Genomic DNA, 22,377 nt, shown 5'->3' with positions numbered 1-22,377 from the left:
AATAAACATTTGAAAAAGCTAAAGATTTTGTAACAGGAAGAAATTTCCACCTGGTGAAAAGTACTGAGAATAAGTGACTGCTCAGTGCTCACAGACACCATAACCTGGGCTCAGGAAACAGGGATGAAGAAAAGGGGGAAGAAAGAATGTTAAGAGCTGCCAGAGGTGAAAGAATGCTGAGAGCAGCTGTTTTCTGGAAGTGATGAGGCTGATGTGCAAGTGATCTCATAGCAGCTGTAGCTACCTACAGAGGCCTGAAGAACACTAAACCATCCACATTTTACCATGGATGGAAAGGGGTACATGAGATAGAAAAAGGAAATATTATGGACATGATTTATCTAAATTATAAAAGGGATTTGGCAAAGAACTAAGGAAGGCTAGCAAAGCACAGACAAAGGTCTGATCTCCAAAATATATAAAGAACGCAAGAAACTAGACTTTAAAATGCTAATTAACACAATTAAAAAAAGGGGCAATGAACTGAACAGAGAATTCTCAACAGAAGAAGTTCAAATGGCCAAAAGACACTTAAGGGCATGCTCAACCTCCTTAGCGATCAGGGAAATGCAAATCAAAACAACTTTGAGATACCATCTTACACCTGTCAGTATGGCTAAAATCAAAAACACCAACAATAGCCTTTGCTGGAGAGGATATGGAGTAAGGGGTACACTCATCCATTGCTGGTGGGAATGCAAACTTGTGCAACCACTATGGAAAGCAGTATGGCGGTTTCTCAGGAAATTTGGGATCAACCTACCCCAATATCCAGTAATACCACTCTTGGGAATAAACCCAAGAGATGCCCTATCGCACTGTCCTAATAATACAAGATAGGTTTTTTTTTTTCCCATTGGGGTAATTTTTATTTTTATTTATTTATTTGTTAAAGATTTCTGCCTCCTCCCCGCCACCGCCTCCCATTTCCCTCCCCCTCCCCCAATCAAGTCCCTCTCCCTCATCAGCCCTAAGAGCAGTCAGGGTTCCCTGCCCTGTGGGAAGTCCAAGGACCTCCCACCTCCTTCCAGGTCTAGTAAGGTGAGCATCCAAACTGCCTAGGCTCCCACAAAGCCAGTACGTGCAGTAGGATCAAAATCCAGTGTAATTGTTCTTGACTTCTCAGCAGTCTTCATTGTCCACTATGTTCAGCGAGTCCGGTTTTATCCCATGCTTTTTCAGACCCATGCTGGCCTTGGTGAGTTCCCGACAGATCATCCCCATTTAAAAATTGTCTATCTGACCACAAGTACCAAGATTTATCAATGCTGCTCCAAATTGGTAAGCAGCTCCCACAAAAGGATCTATGTTAAAAATCAGAACTTCTGAAAATACTACAAAAGACAATAAGCCAGCATAAAATAATTTACAGATGAGATATAAAAAAAAACATTCATTTAATTAATAAAGGTACATTTGGGCAGGCTAAAAGACTTGGTCATAGCCACTCACAAATTCAGAACAATCAAAACATATGTACATACAGAGAAAAATGCTTAACTATTTTAGAGTACTAGCAGATAAGAACTGGGATATTCTACTTAAAATCTGAGCACGGCTCTGTGTAATGGAGTGAAGACAAGAGTATGACCCACTCTGTAAAGAGCTCACATACGCAATTTAGAAGTTAATAACAAATTCATCACAACAAACAGAAATGAGGTTTTATTCTAAAGCTAAAGGAAATAAAGTTTCACTGGTATCAGAGGAACAGTGAGTGCTAGAACAAACCACTGAAGATTCAGTACTACAGTATCCTAAAGAACAAACCACATAAACAACTATCCCATATAATCCTACATTACCACAGAATTAGGCACTTTTGAGAAAAGAGACTATTAAAAGTTACAGTGAAAAACAGACTATACTTAGATTATATCAGGTAAACAAATAGAAGTTGTCCTACTTAACAGATTTGTAGTAAGTCTAAGTACTCATAACCTGGTATTCAATTAGGAAGTATATAAGACAACACCATCTTATTCTGATCCACAGGAAATAAGAGGATGTGAAGATTCCAAAGTAATTGATGACATTGTACACGCTAAATTCAGAAGATAAAAAGGGAGAAAAAACAAACATTCACGGACATCTTACACTCTGAGTATAATAAAAATCAAAAGTACTGTGATAAAAGAATTACTTGGATTCTTATTAGTCTTGGTGATAAAGGAATGCCTAAGCATGAAACAAAAAAAGATGCAACAAAAATAAATATACCTATAAGTGTAAAACTTCAATTACTTAATGCATAAACGTTTCCAACATATTGCAAGGGGTTATTTTCTCCAACATACTAAAATTTTACTAATAAATAAAGTATAAACCTCTAGAAATTGAGACAAGAACATAGTACAATACATAATACATAAAATATAAGCACTCAATGAAAATAATAAATAAAACTCCACTGTAATTTTAAATGCAAAATAAAACAAACATATTGACTAGTTAAATTGGGAGAATACAGACAAAAGTATAGAGGAATCAAAAAGAAGGTAAATGGAAATGGGAGGTAGCTTGGTGATAGACCATTTGCCAAACAAGAGTGAAGCCCTGTGTTTAATCTCCAGCCCTATGAAAACTAGTGGGGAGTGGAGGGAAAGAGAGGAGAGCAACAGAGAGAAGAAAAGGGAGAGGAGAAGAAGGGGAAAGAATGGGAAGAGAGAGAAAGGGAAAGAGGAAAAGTGAGGAATGGGGGAAAGGAGGGAAAGAGGCTCATATTTAAGCAATAGCATTCCTTTATGGGTGAAAGCATATAGTCATGACTGCTCCAAGTGGTGACGACAATGAATGCTCGGCACTAAACAAGACATCTATAGCACCTCCTCTAAGGCTCAGGGTACATTACAGAATAGGGACAGAAAAGAATGTAAATGCAAGAAGTCAAGGAAAAGGAACAGGAAATCCTACTTCCTGAGTATGATACAGCTATCACAACCACGAACTCACAGCAGCTTGCAATTGCCTGCACTGGGCTCGCACACAAATGAGCCTGTCAACAGCCAGGCATGGATGAAGGAGCTCAAGGGTCCCTATCCCTTCCAGCTGAACTTCTGGCTACATATATATTCTGGGATAGAGAAGTGGTTGACTTCAGTTGTATATCCACTACTGAACCCATCAGGATCACATGAGTACTACGCCCTTAACTACACAGCCCAAGTTAAACCCACTGGATCTAAAAGCAAAACAAAAGACATGGATTGAAATGGGATTCCCCTCTGTATGCGGTGAATACCACTAATTAATAAAGAACCTGTTTCGGCCAGTGGCTAAGTAGAACAGAGGTAGGCATGGAAAACTAAACTGAATGCTGGGAGAAAGAAAGCAGAGTCAGAAGATAAGCCATGGAGCAGCTGCAGGAGACAGACATGCTGAAACTTTGCTGGTAGGCCACAGTCTCATGGTGATGCACAGATTAATGAAGATGGGTTAAATTAAAATGCAAGAGTTAACTAATAAGAAGCTATGGGTAATGGGCCAAGCAGTGATTTAATTAATACAGTTTCTATGTGGTTATTTCTGGACTCTGGGCAGTCAAGAAAGGAAAAAATGAAGGGCGGTTAGAAACACACTAGCGGCCTCCTACTACAATGGATGTGAGGAATGAACTTGTAAGGAGGCAAGGTGTTGCTAGAAATACAAAGAAAATCTAGAAAAGCTGGACAGTGATGATACACATTTTTAATGCCAGCACTCAGAAGGCAGAGGCAGGAAGATTGCTGAGTTTTGAGACCAGCCTGGTGTTCAGTGCAAGCTCCAGGACAGTCAAGGTTTCAGACAAACACCGTCTTAGAAGAAAAGAAAAAAAGAAAAAAGAAGACCTAGAAAAAGTAGAGGAAAGAAGCACAATGAATTATATACTGGTAAGAAATTGTAAAAGAATAAATTTAATTAATAAAAATTAAATAAAAAGCATGTGTTTATTTAGATCCATATTATATTTCATCCAGGAACTTCCACTTTGAGAATCATGCCTTCCAGAAATACACACACACAGAGAGATCAGAAAGATCCACATAGAATTGCCATTTTTACTATGTTGATCCTCCCAATCCAAGAGCAAGGGAGATCCTTCCATTTTCTGGTGTCCTCATCGATTTCTTTCTTCAAAGACTTAAAGTTCTTGTTAAATAGATCTTTCACTTCCTTGGTTAGAGTTACCCCAAGATATTTTATGATATTTGTGGCTATCGTGAAAGGTGATGCTTCTCTGATTTCCCTCTCTGCTTCCTTATCCTTTGTGTATAGGAAGGCAACTGATTTTTTGGAGTTGATCTTGTATCCTGCCACGCTACTAAAGGTGTTTATCAGCTGTAGGAGTTCTTTGCTGGAGTTTTTGGGGTACACAACTGAACAGAATTCTCAATAGAAGAATAGCAAATGGCCAAAAGATACTTAAGGAAATGTTCAACATCCTTAGCCATCAGAGAAATGCAAATCAAAACAACTCTGAGATACCATCTTACACTTGTCAGAATGGCTAAAATCAAAAACATCAATGATACCTTATGTTGGAGAGGATGTGGAGTAAGGGGAACACTCATCCATTGCTGGTAGGAATGCAAACTTGTACAACCACTTTGAAAATCAGTATGGCAGTTTCTCAGAAAATTGGGAATTAACCTACCTCAGGATCCAGCAATACCACTCTTGGGAATATACCCAAAAGATGCTCAATCTTTCTACATAACCATTTGTTCAACTATGTTCATAGCAGTATTATTTGTGATAGCCAGAACCTGGAAACAACTTAGATGTACCTCAACTGAAGAATGGATAAAGAAAATGTGGCATATTTACACATTAGAGTACTACTCAGCGGTAAAAATCAATGAAATCTTGAATTTTATACGCAAACAGATGGAATTAGAAACACTAACCTGAGTGTTGCAACCCAGATCCAAAAAGATGAATATGGCATATACTCACTCATAAGTGGATACTAGCTATAAACAAAGAACATTGAACCTATAGTTCATGATCCTAGAGAAGCTAAGTCATAAGGTGAACCCAAAGAAAAACATATTATATATATGGAAACTGGAAACAGACAAGATTGCCTGATAAAACTGGGAGCATGGGGTCAGGGGAGAAGAGAGAGTAGAAGGAAAAGAGAAGGAAAGAAGGGGAGAGTTGAGGAGAACTTGACGAAATGGGATAGTCAAGATGGAGGAGGGACAGAGATGAAAGCAAGGAAAGAGATATCTTGACTGAGGGAGCCATTATAGGGTTAGCAGAAACCTAGCTCTAGAGAAATTCCCAGGAATCCACAAAGATGGCCCCGGCTAAGACTCTAAGCAATAGGGTAGAGGTGGCAAGTGATCTTGATTTGCCCTGTAGTCAGACTGATGAATATCTTAAGTATCACCATAGAAAATTCATCCAGCCACTTATGGAAAGAGAGGCAGAGACCCACATTGGAGCACTGAACTGAGCTCCCAAAATCCAATTGAAGAGTGGAAGGAATGAGAATATGAGCAAAGAGGTTAAGACCATGATGGGTTCACCCACTGAAACAGTTTACTTGAGCTAATAAGAGCTCACCAACTCTAGCCGGACTGGGAAGGAACAAGCATATGACCAAGCTAGTCCCTCTGAATGTGGCTGACAGTTGAATTGCTGGGGCAGACTGAGGGGCCACTGGCAGTGGCACCAGGATTTATCCCTACTGCATGTACTAGCTTTTGGGGATCCTGTTCTCTTTGGATATATACCTTGCTCAGACTAGATATAGTAGGGAGGACCTTGGACCTTGCCCAAAGAAATGTGCCTTACCCTCTCTGAGGATTGGATGGGAGTGGGGTAGCAGGGTGTGTGGAAGGAATAGGTGAAGGGAAAGGGAGGAGGGGAGGGAGTGGGAACTTGCATTGGTATCTTTTAAAAAATTTAATAGATAAAAAAATAATAAACTACACAAGTCAAGTATGCTAATCCAAACATCTGAAATTCAAATGTTTCAAGATTATGACACTCAGAGTTTCTCAGTTGAGAGCATTTCAGATTTTGGATTTCCAAATTTGGAATGGATAACCAATAAAGACAAATATCCCCCAGATCCTAACAATGCCACATAATCTTAAACACTTCAGGTTGAAGCATCATATAAGGAACATTGTATCTCTATGCAGTAACATGAAAACCATCTACAATAGCAAGTTTGTGATGAGAAGCAAGTTTGGGATCAACATTATTTAAAGCCAAAGACCTCTAAAAGTTAGTGAATTTTTAAAATTCACATTTAGCATTTGTCTTTCTTCATAGTAAGCACTAAGTAAATATTTATAGAATATAGTTTTCATTTTTAATGCTATACTTCTGGAATATTCTAAGACTTTAGAAGTATGGATAATGATGGAACAGGGATTTTTCTTTTGAATAGTCTCTATTGTCATATATAGTAAAAAAATATATTATTCTAAACCCTTACTAATGAGTCACAAAATTGTCACTGATAACAGCGATGAATTTTCTTTCTGGCAATCTCCCATTGCTTTCCATCCCAACAAAGAAATCATAACCTTAGAAAGACAGACTGCCAGAAGAAAGACACAAAAAGATAAAAAGAAATAAACAATTTTTAAATAAAACCTGATTCCTTGGAAATAATTACAGACTAAGTGGCAGTAAATAGAAGTTAAATATTTGAAAGAAATAAAAGAATTTAATCAAAGAAGACATGGTTCCTAGTTTGCTCTTCTGTTGCTGGGATAAATACTATGACTAAATGCAAGTTGGGGAGAGAGGAGCTTATTTCATCTTATTTTTCAAGTAACAGCCAGGCAGAAAACTCAATGTAGAAACCTGGAAGTAGGAACTAAAGCAGAGACCACGCAGGAACTTGCAGTCTCACTCCAGGTTTACATTCAGTGACTTCTCTTCTACAGTTAGGCCAACCTCTACAGATATGGCACAACCCACAGAGGCCTTGGCTCTCCAATATCAATTAACAATAAAAAAATACCCCCCCCCCAGTAAGTGCCAACAGGCAAATTTAATGCCGACACTTCTTCAATTGAGTTTCTCTCTTCCCATTTTTGTCAAAATGACAACCAGGATTAGCCATCACAATATAGAAAGGCTTATACTGAATATTTTCCTTTTAAAAAGCAACCTTACCTTTAATCCCAGCACTCGGGAGGCAGAGGCAGGCGTATCTCTGTGAGTTCAAGACCAGCCTGGTCTACAAGAGCTAGTTCCAGGACAGGTTCCAAAACCACAGAGAAACCCTGTCTCGAAAAACCAAAATAAATAAATAAATAAAAATAAAAAGCAACTTTACTGTAGGCTTAATGTTTTATAGACATTCCCTCATTTAATCATATGTATCACTTAAAGAGTTTGTCCACTCTGCAAAGGACAAAACTGCTGCACAGTAGGGTTAGTAATTTGTTCAAGGTTTCTCTATAAACAACTGACAGAAAGATAGAGTGTAACCTTAGCTGGAACCCAGAGTTAAATATTTTTTTTCTTACAGTTATCTATAATATATTTTATAGAAGAGGCTATACTTGGCATTTAGAAGATACCAGTATGTAAGTCAAGTGCCAACTTCTATTAAACACTAAGAGCCAGAGAAATAAATAAAAAGGCAAATCCATTTAAGGCAGCATGACCATAAAACACTAACATCTGGGCCAGAGATTAATATCAATGGATGCAAAAAGTGTGATTTCCTTTTGTCCAAAAACAGAGAAATTAACATTTTAGTAACTCCAAAATGTGCACCAGACCTATCTTCTTTGCTGCAAAAATCTATAACCATGAGTTTCTAAGTACTTATTGACTGACATGCTAGAGAGAAAGAAGTGAAACTTTGTACTGTATAAAGTAAAGCAAAATTCTTAGATAAATGTCAGACAAACGCAGAGGGGTAAAAAAGAAGAATGAAAAAGATACAAGACCAAAGGACAGCAAAACATACAGACAAGACATCAGAAAGTAGAAGGACAGAGAAAATGCAAATACAAAAATTGGGTTTCCTATCCCATCTGTATGTCCTAAAAAGTTTTGACTTTCTCTTGAAACACAGGTTAGGTGTTACTCTTTCCACACTATGCTAACTGTTCCCCATTTTAGGTTTATTTCACTGAAGATAAGTGGATATAAATGTCATAAATGGTAAGGCTATATAAATGTTTAAACTTTCCTCCATGAGAAAAACATGGAAGGAAAAGTTAATACAAACAGAGAAAAACATGTACCTTAAAAAAAATAGTAATCTTAAACAAAGTCAGTTTTCTTTATAGGTGTAGCCCCCAGTAGGTTCACCATGCTCTAGTGGGCAGTTCCATGCCCAGGAGGCATGGATTGAACTTGCTGGCTTAATTTTAAAAAGAAAAACGGAGAATATAAAGTTGTGGGGGTAGAAAGGTAGTGGTTGGTCTGGGAGAAGTTAGAGGGAGGAAATAAGGATGAAGGTGAATATTATCAAAATATATTTGATCCAGGAACTTTGCTTCTAGAATCTTAATACTTACCAATAAAATACTTTAATTACAATAAAGTTAATTTTAACAAAATGTGTAGTTTATAAATCAGTGACCTTCAGTATACAGGAATACTATGGAATATTCTTAAGATGTGTGTTACATTTATTTATGCTGTAAAACATCTGTTTTAATAATGCAAAGATGTGCTGAATTCTTTTATGTTGCATTTGTTTAACTTTGTGATGCCATCTCACTTTGTTTGTCTAAAACAGCTGATTGTCCTAATAAAGAGCTGAACAGCCAATAGCTGGTCAGAGAAAGAATAAACAGAGCTGGCAGGCAGAATAAACAGAAGGAGAAAGAGAAGATAAGAGAAGATGAAAAGAAGGGGACAGCCACACAGCCAGACATGGAAAAAGAAGGAAAGAAAAGATATACAGAAACAGAGAAAGGTGAAAGCACAGAGGCAAAAGGTAGACAGGATAATTTAAGAAAAACTGGCAAGAAACGAGTCAAGCTAAGACTAGGCATTTATAACTAAGAATAAGCCTCCATGTGTGATTTATTTGGGAGCTGGGTGGTGGGCCCCAAAAAGAGTAAATAGTTTTAAAAAAAATCAACACAGGCACTTGCATGTAGACATAGTAAAGGGAACTAGATTTGATAACATCATTGATATCTCATAAATATAAAATAACTGGGATAAAAAACTGGAAAGAGAAAGGTGAGGAACCAGATAATTTCTCTAAAAACATGCAAGCTACCAAGTTTGAGAACTGTAACTTATCAAAAGAGCATTTTATCTTTTGACTATGTGTGTTCTGTAAGGATCCCTCATAGATTTAAATGGAGTTAAGTGAACTTGAAAACAGTCTCAAAGACCTCTGCAGACTTAGAGGAGCCTTCTGAGAGGATATATCTAATTTAGGGAATAGCACACAACATATTTCACACCTTTCCATGAGCACATTCCCCAGTTTCTTTTCAGTATGTCTGTCTACTTCAAAAAGGCAGAGTAAAGTAGTACACTTAGAGCAGCATTAGGCCATGCAACCAGAACACTACTTTCTCAAACTTAAGCATGTCTGAAATAGAAATGACATCTTAATCTCGAAACAGAAAAATAATGAAGTGAAAAAGTTTACAAAGTACTAAACACAGAACTTGGTACATACACCACGGCACCTAAGTCTTAGCTACCTATCTTCATTACTGTTGCAACTGAATTCCTAGTTTTCTGCCTAGCACTTCAAAGGAACTGGAAACGCATTTCAAGTTTCTTTTAATTCTTATTATTCACAGATTTTAACATGCAAGTGCAGTAGCCAACTGTGCCGCACCAAGAGAAGAAACAAGAGAACAAACTAAAATTTTTAGATCTAACAAAATAAATATGTATAATACTTCAATTGAGCTAATTAAATGTCCTCTCCCCACTTTGGCCACAGTCTGTTTTGGGAAAAGAAGAAAAACAAAAAGTATTCCTATCAGTAAATTTCATCCTACTCGAGAAAGGGAAATTTCTGAACTAGATACTATAAATGGAATATATATAACAAATAAATTATATAACATATATGTGTGTATATATATATATCACCAACACACATGTATGCAAATCTTATTAATTGAAAATAAATTACATTAGGTTAAAAGAAGTAAAAAATGTCACCATTTTCCTTGCTTTGTCTTAAGCTGTGGTCTCTCATTACAAACCCCAGACTAACCTTTGAACTAATAACCACCCTATTTCAGCCTCCCAAATGCTTGAATTATAGGTCTTTTATTTTCCAAAAGAACATAAACTTATAACTCAACTTATAACATAAAAAAACATAAAAAAATGTGGTGACTGTGAGTTTTCAGAGCATTTTCTTTCAATTTAACTTGAGTAAATACATTCTTTATGAAATAATATCTTTAAAAAATCTATAAATTCTTCTAGCTACATAATTAGAAGGTAGCAAAATATTTATAAATCATGTATAGTTACATAAATCTGAAAATTTAATTATGAAACCTGTCCATCTAAAATAATATCAAAGTTATTTTTCATTTATTATTATCTGTGGTGGGGTATATGCCACTGTTCATGTTGGGAACAGTGCAGAGAACAACTTTTTAGAGTAGGTTCCTTCTTTCTACCTTGGGATCCAGGAACTGAACTCGGTGACCACGGTTGTGCAGCAAGTACCTTTACCAAACAAGCTATCTCTCTGGCCCAGTAGAAAAGCTATTTTCATTATTTTTACATAAACAATATCATTAAGACAGCCTAAAACTAAGGCTGAATGTATCTGACTTTACATGCAATGTAAGATCTAATGCCATGCATAACAGAGCCAAAATATATATTTGATGTGCATGAAAGCTGACATACTTGAAAACAATCATTAAGGCATTAAGGTTAACATAAAAACCTTTTTTAATTTCCAAACTATTATAACACTACTCACCATCAAAAGCAAGGTGATTTATTAAAAAAGATTATGTTCAAAGCAAAGAAAAACCAGGCTGAATGCTTCCATCCCAAGTAAATTATTACCATTTTCATTCTGAATATAGTCACAAGTCTCTAATTAATAATATCTATAGTTGCTAAGCAGAAGTGATTAACAAAAAAAATGCATTATTAATCAGTGAAAAGTGCTAATGATACTGAAAAGAACTAGGTCAGTCAATATACCTTGCCAGAAGAACAATTAACAATACTAAGCAAACTCTTTCTTAACCATACATCTTGTATATAAATTTTAAGGATCATTTTTAAAATTCAGAAACATCTATTTAAAATTATTACTCATACCCACTTTTCACAATAAATTGAAGAATAAAGGAAAGGCATCCTAGGATATTAATAGAAAGAACATATATAAATAGCTATAAGAAAAGATTATTTTCAGATATGTCATTCAAGGAACGACTCCTTTAATGTAGCAAATTAATTAGAACAAAAAGAAGTTGGAGATAACCAGAGGAAAAGCAATGTCAGAGCAAAGAGCAGCTGATTAAACTTAACCACCAGCATCTGTAGGCTAAGAGGCTAGAGTTTTCCAAAATAGAGATCATGCTCTTCAATCAGGCATGGAACTCAAAGAAAAAACAACCACAAAGTAGTAAGAAAGGGAAGTGCCAACATAACAAGTGAAGGAAGTCATAAAATCAGGCCATCAAAAGAGTAACAATGAGATCAGGCTAGCGTCTACACTCAGATTTTTATAAAATTCTGTTCCAAAATACACTAAGTATTAAATATAAATAATACTGATTTACTGTACAAATTAGAATATTAAAATGTATTGAAAACAGCTTGGTATTGGCATAAAAACAGAGAAGTCGATCAATGGAATCGAGTAGAAGACCCCGATTTTAACCCACAAACCTATGTACACCTGATTTTTGATAAAGGAGCTAAAAGTATACAATAGAAGAAAGAAAGCATCTTTAACAAATGGTGCTGGCAGAACTGGTTGTCAACCTGTAGAAGAATGAAAATAGATCCATATCTATCACCATGCACAAAACTCAAGTCCAAATGGATTAAAGACTTCAATATCAGTCCGAACACACTGAACCTGATAGAACAGAAGTGGGAAGTACTCTACAACACATGGGCACAGGAGAACACTTCCTACATATAACCCCAGCAGCACAGACATTAACGGCAACATTGAATAAATGAGACCTTCTGAAACTGAGAAGCTTCTGTAAAGCAAAGGACGCTGTCACTAAGACAAAAAGGCAACCCACTGACTGGGAGAAGATCTTTATCAACCCCGCAACAGACAAAGGTCTGATCTCCAAAATATATAAAGAACTCAAGAATCTAGATGTTAAAATGCTAATTAACACAATTTAAAAATGGGGCAATGAACTGAACAGAGAATTCTCAACAGAAGAAGTTCAAATGGTCAAAAGACAAGGGCATGTTCAACCTCCTTAGTGATCAGGGAAATGCAAATCAAAACAACTTTGAGATAGCATCTTACACCTGTCAGAATGGCTAAAATCAAAAACACCAATGATAGCCTTTGCTGGAGAGGATGTGGAGTAAGGGGTACACTCATTCATTGCTGGTGGGAATGCAAACTTGTGCAACCACTATGGAAAGCAGTGTGGCGGTTTCTCGGGAAATTTGGGGTCAACCTACACCAGGACCCAGCCATACCACTCTTGGGAATATACACAAGAGATGCCCTATCATACTACAAAAGTATTTGTTCAACTATGTTCATAGCAGCATTATTTGTAATAGCCAGAACCTGGAAACAACCTAGATGCCCTTCCATGAAAGAATGGATGAAGAAAGTGTGGAATATATACATATTAGAGTACTACTCAGTGGTAAAAAACAATGACATCTTGAATTTTGCATGCAAATGGATGGAAATAGAAAACATTATCCTGAGTAAGGTAACCCAGACCCAAAAAGATGAATATGGGATGTACTCACTCATAATTGGTTTATAGCCATAAATATAGGACATTGAGCCTATAATTCGCGATCCTAGAGAAGCTAAATTAGAAGGTGAACCCAAAGAAAAACATACAGTTATCCTCCTGGATATTGGAAGTAGACAAGATTGCTAGGCAAAAATTTAGGAACTGGGGGGTGGGGTGGGATGGGGGTAAGGGGAGATGGGGAGAGACAAGTGAGAAAGGGAGGATGGATATGGGAGCAGGGAAGTATATATCTTAATTAAGGGAGCCATTTTAGGGGTGGCAAGACCCTTGACTCTAGATGGGTTCCCAGGGGTCCAGAGAGATGTACCCAACTAGGTCCTTGGACAGCTGAGGAGAGAGAGCCTGAAATGGCCCGATCCTATAGCCATACTAATCAATATCTTGCATATCACCATAGAACCTTCATCTGGCAATGGATGGAGATAGAGACAGAGACCCACATTGGAGCAATGGACTGAGCTCCCAAGGTCCAAATGAGGAACACAAGGAGGGAGAACATGAGCATGGAAGTCAAGACAGCGAGGGGGGCACCCACCCACTGAGACGGTGGGGCTGATCTATTGGGAGCTCACCAAGGCCAGCTGGACTGGGACTGAAAATGAATGGGATAAAACCGGACTCTCTGAATATGGTGGACAATTAGGGCTGCCGAGAAGCAAAGGACAATGGCACTGCGTTTTGATCCTACTGCATGTACTGGCTTTGTGGGAGCCTAGCCTGTTTGGATGCTCACCTTCCTAGACCTGGATGGAGGGGGGAGGACCTTGGACTGCCCACAGGGCAGGGAACCCTGACTGCTCTTTGGACTGGAGAGGGAGGGGGAGGGGAGTGGGGTGTGGGGAGTGGGGGGAGGGGGAGGGAAAAGGGAGGCGGGGAGGAGGTGGAAATTTTTAATTAAAAAAATTTAATAAGCCAGGCGGTGGTGGCGCACGCCTTTAATCCCAGCACTTGGGGGGCACATGCAGGTGGATCTCTGTGAGTTAGAGACCAGCCTGGTCTACAAGAGCTAGTTCCAGGACTCCAAAACCACAGAGAAACCCTGTCTCGAAAAACCCAAAAAAAAAAAAAAAAAAAATCAATAAAAAAAAAGAAAATTAAAATGATAATGACAAAGTAACTCTCCTGGTTCTTCAGTATGTATATATCCAAGAAAAGGGAAAGTAGTGAAAAAGGAGAAAGAGAGAGATGTGTAAATGTTTACTTTTTTGGTTTTTTTTTTTTATAGTTCAGTGAACTTTAATTTGAAACTGAGCGAGAAGCATACTGTGTCTCACAGTATTCAAAGGTAGTCTCAAACATTTTTCTTTCTTTCTTTTTTCTTTCTTCCTTTTCTCTTTCTTTCTTTTTTCTTTCTTTCTCTCTCTTCCTCTCTCCTTCTTTCTTTCTTTTTTTCTTTCGTCCTTCCTTGAAGACGTTATGCCTTTGAGTCTCTGCACTGTCTCTCCTGAACTTAAGGCACACTGGCACACTCAATAGAAAGGACCTCAAGCCTGGTATAAATCTAGCTAGCTACCCACCATGCCTGGTAAGGTCACAGACTCTAGCGGAGAATTCACCATGGCCACTTTCCAAAACCAGTGTAATTCATAACTGCATCTGTAGGGGAGACCCAGCCAATCACCTTGCTTGTAGGGTGGGGTCCCCTGAGGATATTTTTTACTTATAAAGATTGAGGGCATGCTCACCGCCTTACCTTCTGCTTTCCTATTCTCTGCTGGAACCACGCGTTCTGGGAGTCTTTCCCTAATTAAAGCTAAATATTTTTATAATTTCTATCTGCCTTCATTTACGCCAGTACAATTACACTTGGCGCACCAACATGGGGCTTTTTTGCCCCCACCCCTGAGCGGCCCAGGACGTAGGCTTGAATTTTAGTTTGAGAGAACTGCATGCCCCAATCTCGCAGCCCTCTGCCTGGGTCCTAAATACACAGCACTCTCCTAGCCCAGCTGCCAGTTGCCCTGCTGTTTTTTAGAATGTGACTTGGGCTCCAGTGCAAGAGTCCGCCATACAGCCGCTGCTTGGCAGGCCGGCTGCAACCTGGCCACGCCTGCCATAGCCTGCAGGGGCCCGTCCTGCCCCACCCGCCAGACTTGCTCCGATCTAGCAACAGTGGTGCAAGCACCACTGTATTCAGGCCCACCCCCGCCCAAGCACCACGTAGACTCAGGTGCACTTCGCCACAACTGGCAAGAAACGGTCGTTACCGGTAAAATTTCTTTTATAAATAAAAATAAATACTGATTTGATTGAAAATGTCTGAAAACGTTACCATTCAAGACTGTAACAACCTTTTTGATTGTACCATGTGGGAGATTTTACAAGAGGTGTCTGTCACCCCACATCTATGAATCTTTCTGGGATTCGTAGTTTTCCTTGGTACTATATGGTTTGATAATAGAAATATGATAAAGTCTTTACAAGACGAATCCAGGATTCTTAAGGCAGAGGTTGAACGCTTAAAAACAATTGAGACTGACAACAATCTGCTCAAGAATCAGTTTGAAGTTCTTCAGGAAGAGAATAGATCTTTGTCTAACATGACTCGATCAACTGAGCAAAATTTAGAAAAGGTACAGGCTGATATTAAGGAGAAATTCATTACTATGGAAGAGGGAACAGCTGATTTGGATCATAAGCTTCAGTCCCTTTCTGTAGGAACTGAAACATTAACTGAGAGAATCAAAACTGCTGAATGTGACAATAGGATTTTGTCTAAAGCTTGTGACAGACTGGCAGAAAAATTGTCAATACAAGAAGGCACGGTTTATGCCATGAAAATTATGTCCAAAGATGAGATGTTATCTCTAATGGAAAAACTTCATACTTTAGAATCCTCAATGAAGGCTTTGGAACATATTTCTGGACAGGAGATTCAGACATTGCAGAATGCAATGGTAAATAGAATTGAAAAGATTGAGGAATTTCTAAATTCTGATGAAGAGGAGCAAAGGATAGAAAGGCAAATTTTAACTCCATCTGTGTGTAAATCTCTTCAGGATAATTCCCACAAAGCTCTACCTAAAGCTCTACCTGCCTTTCAAGTAATAACAACAGAGAAAGTGACTGGTTCCAAAAACCCTAGGCTCATCAAGGAAGATACATGGGAACCTGTCCGTATGAATGATCTCAAAGAAATTAAACAGGCTGTTATGACTTTTGGGAGGCATGCCTCCTTTGTTAAAGAGATGCTAAAATCATGGGCTAGAATAAACAGGGCCACGCCCTTTGACTGGCTTCAATTAGCTTCTGTGGTCCGATAGAGTGGACCACAATTGAACTAGAAATGCTTATTCAGGCAAGAGGCTAGACTTTTAGAACAGCAGGAAAGAGCAAAGGGAATTGAGATTTCTCTAGATCAAATTCTAGGTGAAGGGCTCTTTTCCGACCCTCAGGAACAAGCTAATTATGATGAACACATACACTCCTTATGTACTACAGCAGCCTTAAGGGCTTGGGACAGAGTGAAAGACCCAGGACAGAGAATGGAATCATTTGTCAGAGTTAAACAGGGTCAGAGAGAACCCTTTAGTGACTTTTTACAAAGACTAACTAAAGCTGTACAAATAGGGATATCTGACCCAGAAGCAAGACGTATAATGATTGAGTCTTTGGCTTATGAAAATGCAAATGTGGAATGCAAAAGGATTTTGGGGCCTTTAAAGCTCAGATCAGCACCCTTGGAAGAATGGGTCTTGCATACACTGAATGTTGATACATTTGATTATGGCACTGAAGCATGGGTAGAAGAAGCAATTTCCAATGGTAAAAGGAGACACAAGAATACCAAATGTTTTAATTGTGGCAAAATGGGTCATATGAAAAGGAATTGTAGACAACGGATTTTCAGAAATAATAATAATGCATCTTCTAGAAATAACAGAAATAGGAGGACTCAGCCTTCAGGTTCATGTAGAAGATGTGGAAAAGGCAGGCACTGGACGAATGAATGCAGGTCTACAAGAGATAGACAAGGCAACCTGTTACAGACGGGAAACGTGAGAGGGGGGCCTCGCAGGCCCCCATGGCAAATATGGTTTAGTCATTTCCAGTTACTGCAGAGAACGTGCCTCGTCAGGACAATTAGGAAGCCCCATGCCTACTGTTACAAGCAATAATGATCTGAAGAATGAGTTCCATGTGTTCTGGCAAACTTCTATAAGTGATCAAAGACCAAAGCTAAGAGTATGTGTAAATGGCATTTTTAATACTGGCCTGTTGGACACAGGTGCAGATGTAAGTATCATTACCTCAGAATCTTGACATGGTGATAAAGATTTAAACAGTCCCAGAGAATTAACAGCTGAAGCAGAAAAGGAACTGACAATGATTGAGGAAAAATTACAACAGGCACATGTGGACAGGGTGAATCCAGAGCTCGATTGTATTCTCGTCATACTACCATCAAAAATTTCTCCTACAGGAATTTAATTTTTTTTTTTTTTTTTTTTTTGGTTTTTCGAGACAGGGTTTCTCTGTGGCTTTGGAGCCTGTCCTGGAACTAGCTCGAACTCACAGAGATCCGCCTGCCTCTGCCTCCCGAGTGCTGGGATTAAAGGCGTGCGCCACCACCGCCCGGCTCCTACAGGAATTTTAATGCAGAGAGATAATATTATCTTGGAATGGATCTTTTTATCACATAAACCAAGTAAGAAACTAAAATCTTATGTGGAAAAAGTCTCTGAGTTAATTATAAAAGGCAAGTTGAGACTTCGTCAACTAGCAGGCATAGACCCAGCAGAAATTATAGTGCCTTTCACTGCTGATGAACTAAAGAAATTATGGAAAGATAATGAACCATGGCAAAGAGCTTCTGCTAATTTTTTGGGAGACATTAATAACAACTATCCAAAAAGCAAGAGGCTTAACTTCATAAAGAGAACTTCTTGGATCCTTCCTTAAATCGTCCGTGATGCTCCAATAACCGGAGCCCGTACATTTTATACTGATGCCAATAAATCAGGGAAGGCAGGTTACAAATCAGAACACTTGAGTAAAGTGGAACAAAGTCCTTATGATTCTGTCCAGAAGGCAGAATTATATGCCATTCTTATGGTGCTAAGGGATTTTAAAGAACTTATTAATATAGTTACTGATTAACAATATGCAGAAAGAGCTATTTTACATATTGAAACTGCTGAATTTATACCTGATGATACAGAACTAACCTCATTGTTTATCCAGGTACAAGATATGATCAGGAACAGGCTTTGCCCTATGTATGTAACACACATCCGATCCCATATGGGTCTGCCGGGTCCTCTAGCACAAAGTAATGCAGAAATTGATCAATTATTGATTGGTAGTGTGCTACAAACCTCTGAATTTCATAAAAAGCATCATGTTAATAGCAAAGGTTTGAAGAAAGAGTTTTCTATTACATGGCAACAAGCTAAGAAGATTGTAAAGAAATGCCCTACTTGTTCTTTCTATAACCAAACGCCACTGCCTGCAGGGGCTAATCCAAAGGGCACTGAAAGGAATGAAATTTGGCAGATGGATGTGTTCCACTTTGCAGAATTTGGCAAATTAAAGTATGTTCATCACACCATTGACACTTATTCAGGCTTTCAATGGGCAACTGCTTTAAGTTCAGAAAAAGCTGATTCAGTAATCACTCATTTATTAGAAGTCATGGCTATCATGGGTATACCTACACAAATAAAGATGGATAATGGTCCTGCTTATGTCTCTAGGAAAATGAAATGGTTTTTTAATTATTACAATATCAAGCATGTTACAGGTATACCATACAATCCTACAGGTCGAGCAGTCACAGAAAGATCAAATCGAACTATAAAGGATATGTTGAACAAACAGAAAGGGGTGGAAAACACCCCCAGAAATAGGTTACATAATGCTTTGTTAACCTTGAATTTTCTCAACGCCAATGAGAAGGGAACAATGGCTGCAGAAAGACATTGGATAATGTAAAAGTCTACTGAACTAAATCAACCAGTTTATTTCAAGGATGTGCTGACCTCACAATGGAAGCCAGGAGATGTGCTGCGTTGGGGAAGGGGTTTTGCTCTTGTCTCCACAGGTGAGGAAAAATTGTGGATAGCGTCAAAATTAATAAAGGTTCAGTTTGAAGAAGAGAAGCCACTTGGAAAAGATAAATAACAATTCATTCACAAGGATGGCGATCATACCGATGGTAAGAAATACAGATAGGTTGGGGGCAGGGTTCTTTTCTTATCTCTACAGGAAAATACTCATCTTCAAAGAACTTAAGGGACCCTGAATATTTAATTACTGATGGATTAAAACTAGTTACAACCCACTAAGGATCAACAATAAAACTAAATATGTTCTGTAAGTATTAATTTTTATATGTCTTATTAAACATTTCTTTATAAATATGTAGAACTGATTTTGGAGTTGGACTATGGCTCAGTCCCTCTTCAATTCCAAGCCTGTTGATAAGAGATATCTCAGAGTTTCTGTCTCAGGTCAGGAGCCATGAAATGGGACAGAATAAGAATAATTAAATACTTAATAAACTTTCTTTGCCTTTCCTCATATCTGTGTCTTTCTTTATATGTCAGTATATGTCCTTGTTGTTAATGTTTAAATTTCCCATAACAAGCAACAAATTTTCCTACAGTAATCTTTGAAGTTTCCAGGATGAAGATGGGGCCCCACGACATCAACTCAATCTGGTTATTATGACGTCATGGATTTTTTTTTAGCACTATAATTAAACCTGTTTTTTGCTACCAACTGCACGAGACAGTTTTGTATGGTGCACATTTTTGACAACACTCTGGCCGGACCTTCTCAAAACGCTAAGAGGCTAGTTACAATTTTCTTAGGTCAAAGGTTAATTTGGGAATTTTACCATCATTTGCTTTCACAGGACCCCCTAAGAAGAACGTCGCCCCCATGTCAGCTGGAAGCAATCTTAGAGGACAATGTCCCCTCTCGCAACAGAGTTTGCCCTCAAGGTTAGGGACATCATTTAGTGTTTGGTATAGGGTTGAGGGGATGGGGGAGATATTTTATTATTTTATGGAATTAGGGGTATTTTCAAAAAAATGGGGGAGATTAACTGGTTTGATGGGATGATTCGTATTTGTGAATTACTGTTTTTAGAAAATTGTATTGATACTGTTTCTTGTATACTGATATATTGAATATTGAATGTGTGTGTTCCTACCTCTATTTTTGTATAAGAGTATGCTTATAACTTTGTCTATATTGTATTGATACATTTACCATATTACAATGTACATTTCTACCTCTGATATATTTATATAATAACATTGTTTACATTTGATATGTAATGACATTGTTTACAGTTGAAGATCATTGTCTTCATATATTGCACAGTTTTTTATTCTCTTAGTCTTCAAGTTAGATAGGTATTGAGAATTATATGTTTGTCAAATTTATTTTTAGGTTAATCAGGTTTTTTTTAGATACATAGAGATTATATTTAGTACAGATAGTATAATCTTCAGCTTCTTCGAAGAGCTATAGAAAATGGCCTTTACGATGAAAGGAGACAGAGACAAAGACCCACATTGGAGCACCGGACTGAAATCTCAAGGTTCAAATCAAGAGCAGGAGACAGAGCACGAGCAAGGAACTCAGGACCGCGAGGGGTGCACCCACACACTGAGACAATGGGGATGTTCTATCAGGAACTCACCAAGGCCAGCTGGCCTGGGTCTGAAAAAGCATGGGATAAAACCAGACTTGCTGAAAATAATGGACAATGAGGACTTCTGAGAACTCAAGAACAATGGCAATGGGTTTTTGATCCTACTGCACGTACTGGATTTGTGGGAGCCTAGGCAGTTTGGATGCTCACCTTACTAGACCTGGATGGAGGTGGGTGGTCCTTGGACTTCCCACAGGGCAGGGAACCTGGATTACTCTTAGGGATGATGAGGGAGGGGGACTTGATGGGGGAGGGGGGAAATGGGAGGTGGTGGCAGGGAGAAGGCAGAAATCTTTAATAAATAAATAAACAATAAAAAAAAGAAGAAAATGGCCTTTAATCTAACCTAAAATTCCGTGCCAACGAGACACAATCACTCCTGGCAACACCACTCTACTCCCGAGAGAACGTTGAGCACCAAAGACACTCCACTGGGAGTTTGTCTTCTTGGCAGAATTGACCTTTGGGTTAAGAAAAGCCCATAACTCAACTACTGACAAAGATACAGAATATCCATAAGTGGATGAAACAGGATTGTCTTATCTTGCCAAGACAGGGTAGGATAGTTCTAAGAAAGTTCCTTGCCTTTAATAATGGTATGTCAGTTATGTTAGGCCTTAGCCAAAGTTGGTTGACTCAACATTGCAAACGAGACTTTGGGTGATTGCCCAGGTAGTCAGTTGTCTCTGTCATTTGTTGCACATTTTGGATATTCCTCGTTTGTTAAGTAATATTAATTCCTTTCTCAGATCTTTGATGGAGTTGAAGATTAGATAATTGTAGTTACTCTTTACATTATTTAGACTCTTTAAAATAGAATGTTTAGTATATTTATTATTTGTTCCTATTGTATATAGTTGTATTTGGTTTGGCTCTGTCTTATTTAGACAAAAAGGGGAGATGTAGGGGAGACCCAGCCAATCACCTTGCTTGTAGGGCAGGGTCCCCTGAGGATATTTTTTACTTATAAAGATTGAGGGCATGCTCACCGCCTTACCTTCTGCTTTCCTGTTCTCCGCTGGAACCACGCATTCTGTGAGTCTTTCCCTAATTAAAGCTGAAAATATTTTTATAATTTCTGTCTGCCTTCATTTACGCCGGTACAATTACATGCATTCTAAATACTTATCCTTATACCCACAGTGAAAGTAGCTCTTACCTCTGACTGAAGAAACTCCATTTTGCAGCAAATGGAAACATTACAGAAAGCAACTGACCATGGGGTGTACAACCCGAATTGACATATTTACAGCACAACCCCCATATCTAAGGCTCAGGGAACATCATGTAGGAGAGGACAGAAAAAAAATGGAGGATCATGGCATCCACAGGTAGTTTTCTTCATATGACAAGGAAGTTGCACCCATGAAATCTCAACAATATGGCTACTTAAATGAAAACTGCCCAGTGATAACTGTTCGCATGTCAACATGAACAAGAGAAAATTTCACAAGGCCCTCCTGTACATGAAGGGATATAGGCAATAAATAGCTTCTCAGAAATGGTAAGTCAATTTTCTCTGGGGACAAGCCCCTGACAGATTATCTGATCTCAAGTGGTCAGCCCTAAACAAATACTCATATGCACAACACTAAATGGCCTCAACAAACTGTATTTATTTGTGTGTGGGGGGAGGGTTACAACAGTTTAAGAAAAGAGTATGAACTTGAGAATGGAGGAAACATGGGAGAAAGTTCAGGGGAGACAGATAGGAAATAATATAAATATAAAATAAATAAATATAAATACTCAAGCATGAAAATCTCAAAAAAATAGAGAATTAGAAACTAAAATTTGAGTTGAAAAAATCAG

General features: G+C 38.2%; 1 protein-coding gene across 4 annotated transcripts in view; it reads right to left on the bottom strand.

The window, feature by feature from the left end:
• Rabgap1l (RAB GTPase activating protein 1 like) overlaps positions 1 to 22,377 on the bottom strand; it is a 659,411-nt gene that overhangs the window by 504,071 nt on the left and 132,963 nt on the right. The window lies entirely within an intron of this gene.

The sequence above is a fragment of the Chionomys nivalis genome, chromosome 5 (genome assembly GCF_950005125.1).
Source record: "Chionomys nivalis chromosome 5, mChiNiv1.1, whole genome shotgun sequence".
In the NCBI taxonomy this organism is placed as follows: Eukaryota; Metazoa; Chordata; class Mammalia; order Rodentia; family Cricetidae; genus Chionomys; species Chionomys nivalis.
The sequence above is the reverse complement of the archived record's forward strand: the minus strand, read 5'-3'. Positions and strand labels throughout refer to the sequence as shown.